Here is a 7,938-nt window from a genome sequence, read left to right on the forward strand (position 1 = left end):
CTGGAACTCACTTTGTAGACCAGGCTGGCCTCAAACTCAGAAATCCGCCTGCCTCTGCCTCCCAAGTGCTGGGATTAAAGGCATGCGCCACCACGCCCAGCTCCTTTGACATATTTTATAACTGACACATGATCATTATTGTCTGATACCCCTCCCCAGAATGCAGGCTCTACAAAAAAATAAATAATAATTTTAAAAAGGATCTTTGTATGTTCTATTTGCTGGCACACAGAAAGTGCTCATCATTGTGGGAAAGTGAGCAGCTTCCAAGCATTGTGCTAAACGTACTTATATCTCCATATGGAATACTGTGTCTAATTATAATTTTTAATTAATTATTTTTATGTGTATAAGAGGTTTGTCTGCATGTATGTCTGTGTACCATGTGTGTGCCTAGTGCCTGCAGAGCTCAGAAGTCACTGGATCCTCTGGGACTAGAGTTACAGATGGTTATGATTTACAGAAGGATCTCTGTGAGTTTAAGGCGAGCCTAGTCTACACAGTGAGCTCCAGGCTAGTCTAATCTACATAGTGAAACCTTTTCTCAAAAAAAGAAGTTTTCATTCACATGTGCACGTATGTGTATCTGTGTGAATGTGTGCCATATTTGTGTGTGTGTGCCCTCAAAAGTTGAAGAAGAGCATTGGCTATCCTGAAGCTAGAGTTACAGTTATGAGCTACACCATGTGGGTGCTTGGAACTGAACTTGGGTCCTCTGCAAGAGCATCAAGTGTGCCGTGTGGTGGTGGCGCATGTCTTTAATCCCAGCACTCGGGAGGCAGAGGGAGGCGGATTTCTGAGTTCCAGGTCAGCCTGGTCTACAAAGTGAGTTCCAGGACAGCCAGAGCTGCACAGAGAAACCCTGTCTCAAAAAACCAAAAACCAAAAAAAAAAAAAAAAGATCATCAAATGCTCTTAATGGCCGGGCCATCTCTCCAGTTCCCATTAGTATAATTTTAATGACTAATGTAAAAACACTTTGAATTGTATGTGTTAGCATGTACACATGCATGTACATATGTGCCATGGCATATATGCAGACATCAGGAATTGGTTCTCTCTTCAAGCAAGAGTTCCTGGGATTCAACTCAGGCTGTCAGGCTCACATGGCAAGCACTTTGTCTTTTCTCTTCCTTCTTCTTTTCTTTTTTGTTTTGTTGATACAGGGTTTCTCTGTGTAGTCCTGGCTGCCTCTGCCTCCCTAGAAGCACACAGTTAACAAACCGGGAAATCGGGCTGGTGAGATGGCTCAGTGGGTAAGAGCACCTAACTGCTCTTCCGAAGGTCCAGAGTTCAAATCCCAGCAACCACATGGTGGCTCACAACCATCTGTAATGAGATCTGACTCCCTCTTCTGGAGTGTCTGAAGACAGCTACAGTGTACTTACATATAATAAATAAATAAATATTTAAAAAGGAAAAAAACAAAACCTTATTCCACAAATAAACGGAGAATAAAGGTGAAATGCAACGAGATAAACCCTTTGATGGAAGTTAAGAATAAAGCATTCAAGGAAAAGGCACAGGCTGAACTGAGCACCAAAAGGAGGGAGAAAAAGGGTTAGTGCTGGGCACCCACAGGAGGAGAGCTGCAAAGGGAAGTTAGGCAAGCTCCCAAGTCTCTTCAATCCTGCTGCGGCTGGCAAGCCCAGCACTCAGGAGGCAGAGGCAAAGGACCTCTGAATCTGAGGCCAGCCTGGTTTACTGAGTAAGTTCCAGGACAGTCAGGGCTACACAGGAAAACTCTGGATATAAAAACCAAAAGAAAAAAAGGGGCAGTGGTAAATCTTCAAAAAGTCACTGAGAAGAAAAAGTCCTTGTGATTTTGTAATACCAAAAGGAATGCTTTTTTTTTTCTTTTTCTTTTTTCACTCCAGGCATTCTGTGAAACACATTTTATGAATACTCTGGGGAGGGCAGTGTATATGCAAAGTTTGACTTACCAGTCAGGACCTCAAAACTAAGTTATAGCAGACACATCACTTCTGCCACCACAGAGACAGGCTCTAAAAGTACCCTGTGGTAAGAGACAGTTTTCCTCAGACAAAAGGAAGATTGGAGCCAATCATGTTGGCTTGAGCCTGCAGTCTCAACATTCGAAAGGCAGAGAGGCAGGGGGCTGGAGAATTCAAGTACAGCCTGGGCTACATAGCAAAACCCTGCCTCAACAAAACAAAACTAAACAAAACCCATAAAGAAAAGTTGCCGTGAGGTTGGGGGATGGCTCAGTGGTAAATTACTCACTATGCAAGCACAAGAACTTAACTTTAGATATGCAGGACTCACACAACCCAGACAGGGTTGGACATGGCTTTAATCCCACAACATCTATGGTGAAATGAAGAGGCCCCAGAAACTTGAGGGCTACCCTGGCATATGCTGCAGCAGCAAGAGCCCCTATTTCGAAGACGATGGGAAGTGAGAAGACACACAGACAGAGTCGCCCCACCCTGGTCAGAATGAGTATCACGTATGTGCTTAGAACAGCGTGGACATGCTTGGTGGGAAATAAATTACCTAGCAACTATGAAAATCAGTATGTAGATTCCCCCAAAATAAGATTAGGCGATCCTACACCACCCCTGTATGGAAAGAGGAAAGAGAAACGTCTTAATTATTTTTCTTCACAAAGAAAATGCTCTAGAAGAGAAAGAGAAACTTAAATGTTCTATCCATATGCTTATGTGAACAAGTTATAATTATAATTTATCAATTATTCAGCAAATATTTATTATGGGTCTCCCTTGAGGGTCAGACATAGGAATAAATGCAAAGTTAGTCTTTAATCCCAGTACTCGGGAGGCAGAGGCAGGGGGATCTCTGTGAGTTTGAGAGAGGGGGATCTCTGTGAGTTTGGTCTACATATCAGGGTTAAATAGTGAGACTCTGACTTGAAAAGCAAAGGCAAAGTTCAAGAGATTAACTCCTGCCTTTTAGGGTTTGACTCAAGGTCTCACAGATGAACTGTCTATTCGTGCTGGAAATGTGACCCGGTGACGTGCAGGTATGCTTTATGATCATAGTATTTTTCCCAAAGCCAAGGACAAGCCTGTGACACAGCAACCTTGTAACCCAACACTCCCCTCTCCGTATCAAGAATGCTTTACTGGCAGAACCAAACCCAGCACAGGGTGGGAATCTGAGCTCCCGCTGGATATTCTGGTTGATAAGACCAAGCAGCCTCGAAAAGCAGGCTGAGAGTTCTGCCATATGAGCTCAAACCCCAGGTCCACTAATGACATTCACCAGGCTACAAGTCAGAGAGAGGCCAGCATCTTTCAGGTCAAAGTTACCAGGACTGGCTTCATTATGGGGACTTTGAGCTGGGACTTGTGCGTCTTTTTCTCACCAACCTACACAGTCGGAGTGAGTCTAATTAATCAGAAGAAAGCGCTGTCCTCATGAAGACAACTTCAATCTCTTAACTAGCAAGCATGAGATTATTTCCAGAAAAACCTTAGAGATGCCTCTTCCGTTTTGCTTGATTTATCTAGCATCTAAGTCAACATTATGCTTTAGTAGCTGATAGAGGCCTGAGCACTGAGCTCCTCAATTGCTTTAAATACAGCCAGCCAAGGTAACAATACCGTGTGCGTGTGCTAGTGACAGTGCTTGTGTCCACAGGTGTGAAGACCAGAGATTAAACTCAGGTGATGTTCCTGAGGTCTTTCTTAGTTACAGTTATTGTTGTGATGAAAAACTCCATGACCAAAAACAACTTGGGGAAGAGAGGGGTTTTGTTTTTCACCTTACAGTTGCAAATCACAGCCCATCACTGAGGGAAGTCAGGCAGGAACCCAAGCAGGGCAGAAACCTGGAGGCAACCGCTGGTGGAGAAGTCGTGGAAGGATGCTGCTTACTGGCTTGCTCAACCTGTTTTCTTACACAGCCCAGGACCACATGCCCAGGGACAGAGCCACCCACAACAGGATGAACATCAATCACTAAGACAATGAACTACAGTGTTGACTACAGAGAAATATTATGAAGTCACTTTCTTTCTTTCTTTCTTTCTTTCTTTCTTTCTTTTTCTTTCTTTTTTTCTTTCTTCCTTTTTACCCACCCTTTTCCCATGAAGTCATTTCTTAATTGAGAATCCTTTTTCCCAAACCACACTAGCTTAAAGTCATAAAACTAGCCAGGCCGGGCAGTGGTGGTGCACGCCTTTAATCCCAGCACTTGGGAGGCAGAAGCAGGAGGATTTCTGAGTTTGAGGCCAGCCTGGTCTACAGAGTGAGTTCCAGGACAGCAAGGGCTACACACAGAAACCCTGTCTCGAAAAACCAAAGAAAAACAAAAACAAAACTAGCCAGGACAGGACTCTTGTCTACATTATTTGTTTGTTTGTAATTTTTTTATTAGATATTTCCTTCATTTACATTTCAAATGCTATCCTGAAAGTTCCCTATACCCTCCCCCCGCCCTGCTCCCCTATCCACCCACTCCCACTTCTTGGCCCTGGCTTTCCCCTGTACTGGGGCATATAAAGTTTGCAAGACTAGGGGCCTCTCTTTCCAATGATGGCCAACTAGGCCATCCTCTGCTACATATGCAGCTAGAGACACGAGCTCTGGGGGTACTGGTTAGTTCATATTGTTGTTCCATCTATAGGGTTGCAGACCCCTTCAGCTCCTTGGATACTTTCTCTAGCTCCTCCATTGGGGGCCCTGTGTTCCATCCAATAGCTGACTGTAAGCCTCTACTTCTGTATTTGCCAGGCACTGGCATAGCCTCATACAGCTATATCAGGTTCCTTTCAGCAAAATCTTGCTGGCATATGCAATAGTGTCTAGGTTTGCTGGTTGATTATGGGATGGATCCCCGGGTGGGGTAGTCTGTTTTGTAGTTTATTTATCAATCTAATGTGTATGTCTGCATGTATGTCTATACAGTATATGCAAATCTGGTACCTGTAGAGGCAGAAAAAGGCATCAGTTCCCATGAACTTACAGATGGATTGTGCATGTAGATGCTTAGAATTTAACTTTGGTTCTCTGACTATTCAGTCTCCTGACCCCGGAGCCAACTCTAAAGCCCCCCAAAACACCATTGTTTTTGTTTTGTTTTGTTTTGTTTTGTTTGTTTGCTTGTTTGTTTAGGTAGTGTCTCTCACTGGGACACAGGGTTCAACAATTAAATTGAGCTGGTTGGCCAGCAAAACCTAGGTATCCTCCTGTCCCTGCCTCCTTAAGTTCTGGGATTACAAGCATATACCACCATTTGGGGCTTTTTATGTGGGTTATAGAGGTTAAACTGGATCTCGTGCTTACACAGAAAACAGTTTATGGACTGAACTATCTTCTCAGCCCTCCAGTTTTTGCTTTATGACCATGCCAGTGCAGGCCTAAGGAGAAAGTCTATGTTGTTGTCTTCCTCTTGCATAACTCGGACTTCTCTTTCAGTGGTGGGCCCTTAGAGATGCTTTACACAATTCAATGGCCCTTCTATGTTCACAATTCAAAGGCATTTCTTATACCCAGTATCTGTTATGGAGGCGTCCTAAAGATCATCTGTGATGGGCAAAGGAATCCACAGTTAAGTAAAACACTAAGATGGGCTCTGCAGTCACCTAGAACAACTGTATGTGCTACACACGTTGACTGCATTACATTCACGCATGTCACAATTTTCCAACAATCCTTTGGGTGGGTTATTTATTTGTTTTTTGCTTTGTTTTTTTACTTGACACCGAGTCTTGCTCACTATTTAGTCCTGGCTGGCTTGGAACTCACTATGTGGATCAAGCTGGCCTTGAATTCGGAGACCTACCTGCTTTTGCTGGGATTAAAGCCCTGCAACCACACACACCAATAAATGGGCTTTTGAGTAACTAACTTTTACTATACAACCTTTGACACAGCAGAATTTTAAACATGGCCACAAAACAGGTAAAAACGTGTTATTTGGCCTTTGTTTATTTATTGTGTAAGACGAGGTCTGTTATGCAGCATGGGGGTAGGCTTCAACGTGCTGTGGAGCCAGGGGTGAATTCCTGATCTTCCTGCTTCTAATTCCCAAGTGCGAGGCTAACAGATGTGTGCCACTACACCACTCTTCTTTATTCAGCTTTCTAAGTCTTTCCCATGTGTTTCCTGTCGTTATAAATTCTGGTGCACAGGGTCTGGAGACTCCATGGTTAAGAATGGTTGTTGTTCTTGCAGAGGACCAAAGTTTGTCCCCAGCATCTACACTGGGCATCTCACAACATCCTGCAATGCCACTTCTTTCCGCCTCCATGGCTACCCAAACACACGTGCTCGTACACAACAGAGGCACAGACAGATAAAAATTAATAAATTAATATCTGTCCAAGTATTTTGGAGCATGCCTTTAATTTAAGCACTTGGAAGGCAGAGACAGGTAAATCTCTGAGTTCAAGCCCAGCCTGGTCTACATAGTAAGTTCCATTCCAGCCAGCCAGGGAGACCCTGTTCAAAAGAGAGAAAAAAAAGAAAAAAAGCAAAAGAAAATCTGGAGTATACATGCATACACTCCAGCTTTCTTTACAGAGCACTTTGTGCAAATATGTGTATAATTTAAGACTTAAAAATATTGTTTGTTGATGATGGAATTTTGCTTGTTTGAGTTACGGTCTTACTAAGTAGCCCAGTCTAGCCTTGACTTTAGCAATCCTCCTGCCTCATCTACTAAGGGACACACTCCACCACTACATCTAGCTTTTAAAATACTTTCTGGTACTGTAATGACGATAATGGATACATCACCCAGAAGAGAATGATAAAGAGATACCTGGAGCCAATCTTTCTTTCTATGACCTTGTTTGCCTTTGGCAACGGGACCACTATGTAGTTATACAGAACACATGTGTGATTTTTTTTTATAGCACCATTACAGTATGCATTTGCAGCCATTAATTACTAAGACTTGATTATAGCAGGATCTGAAATCAGAGTCCTAAATTTCCGCTCTACTGACTAATCTGAGTGTGATTCCTCCTGTGCCATTTATATCTATTGTCTAACCTCTGCTAGCCTTAATGGAAGCTGACTCTGTACTTAACTGCTGCTGTCCCTTAGACAGAGACCCTCTGCTGGTCTAAAGGTTCATCTCTACAGTTGCTATGGAAACTGTTCCTTGCTCCACTCTGGCTTCCTGCCACATATGCCACTCTTTATGATTGTAGTAAAGGCCTGCACATTTTCTCATGCCATTTTCCAGATTCGGGTTTGCAACTGGCAGTGTATGGGAAGAGGCACCCTACCATCTGATGTCCTGAGAGTACTGTTTTCTTGTCTCTGCTACAGAAAGGATTTTCATGGCATGTCCAAAGTATTTACAGTAGGGACTGGATGGTTAGGTATATATGTTTCAAGATAGGGGTAGGATTTCTGTGACGTACTTAACAGTCAGAACGTGGCTATCTGGCAGACTTGAGCTATCAGCTATTATCTCTTTTCTATCCTTGTAAGGAGTAGGATTTCATGTGTGCACATGTGAGTGCAAGAGGACAACCTGGAGTGTTGTTCCTCAGACACCCTTTTCTCCTTTGTACTATAGATACCAGGGTCTCTCAATGGCATAGATGGCCTACGAGCTTCCAGAGAGTCCCCTGTCTCTCCCTCCTAGTTACCATCTCTGCGATTCCAAGTGCTCGCCACTGTGCCTGGCTTTTTACAGTTCTGAGAATCTGAACACTTGCTTGCCAGGGAAGTACTTTACCAACTGAATCATCTCCGTAGCTTTTCTTCTCTTTTACCATCTCCAAAGTGCAAGGTAAATGGAAGAAAAAGCAAGTATAACTGGAGCCTAAACACAGGCCTTCTCTCTGATGCACACAACAGAATGACTCAGGGTAAGATCAGCTGTAGTGGTGGAGAGTCTTTGAAGAATGGGGAGTTGGGGGTTCAGCAAGAGAAGGGGAGAGGAAGGAAAGGAAGGGATGGAGAGAAGGAGAGGGAAAGACAGAGAATATTAATT

The 7,938-nt window shown here is 43.5% G+C and overlaps 1 protein-coding gene across 4 annotated transcripts in view; it reads right to left on the minus strand.

Annotated features, from left to right (window-relative positions):
- Nucleotides 1-7,938, minus strand: part of Tp53bp1 (tumor protein p53 binding protein 1) — a 93,327-nt gene that overhangs the window by 83,973 nt on the left and 1,416 nt on the right. The window lies entirely within an intron of this gene.

The sequence above is a fragment of the Mus caroli genome, chromosome 2 (assembly GCF_900094665.2).
Source record: "Mus caroli chromosome 2, CAROLI_EIJ_v1.1, whole genome shotgun sequence".
Classification (NCBI taxonomy): Eukaryota; Metazoa; Chordata; class Mammalia; order Rodentia; family Muridae; genus Mus; species Mus caroli.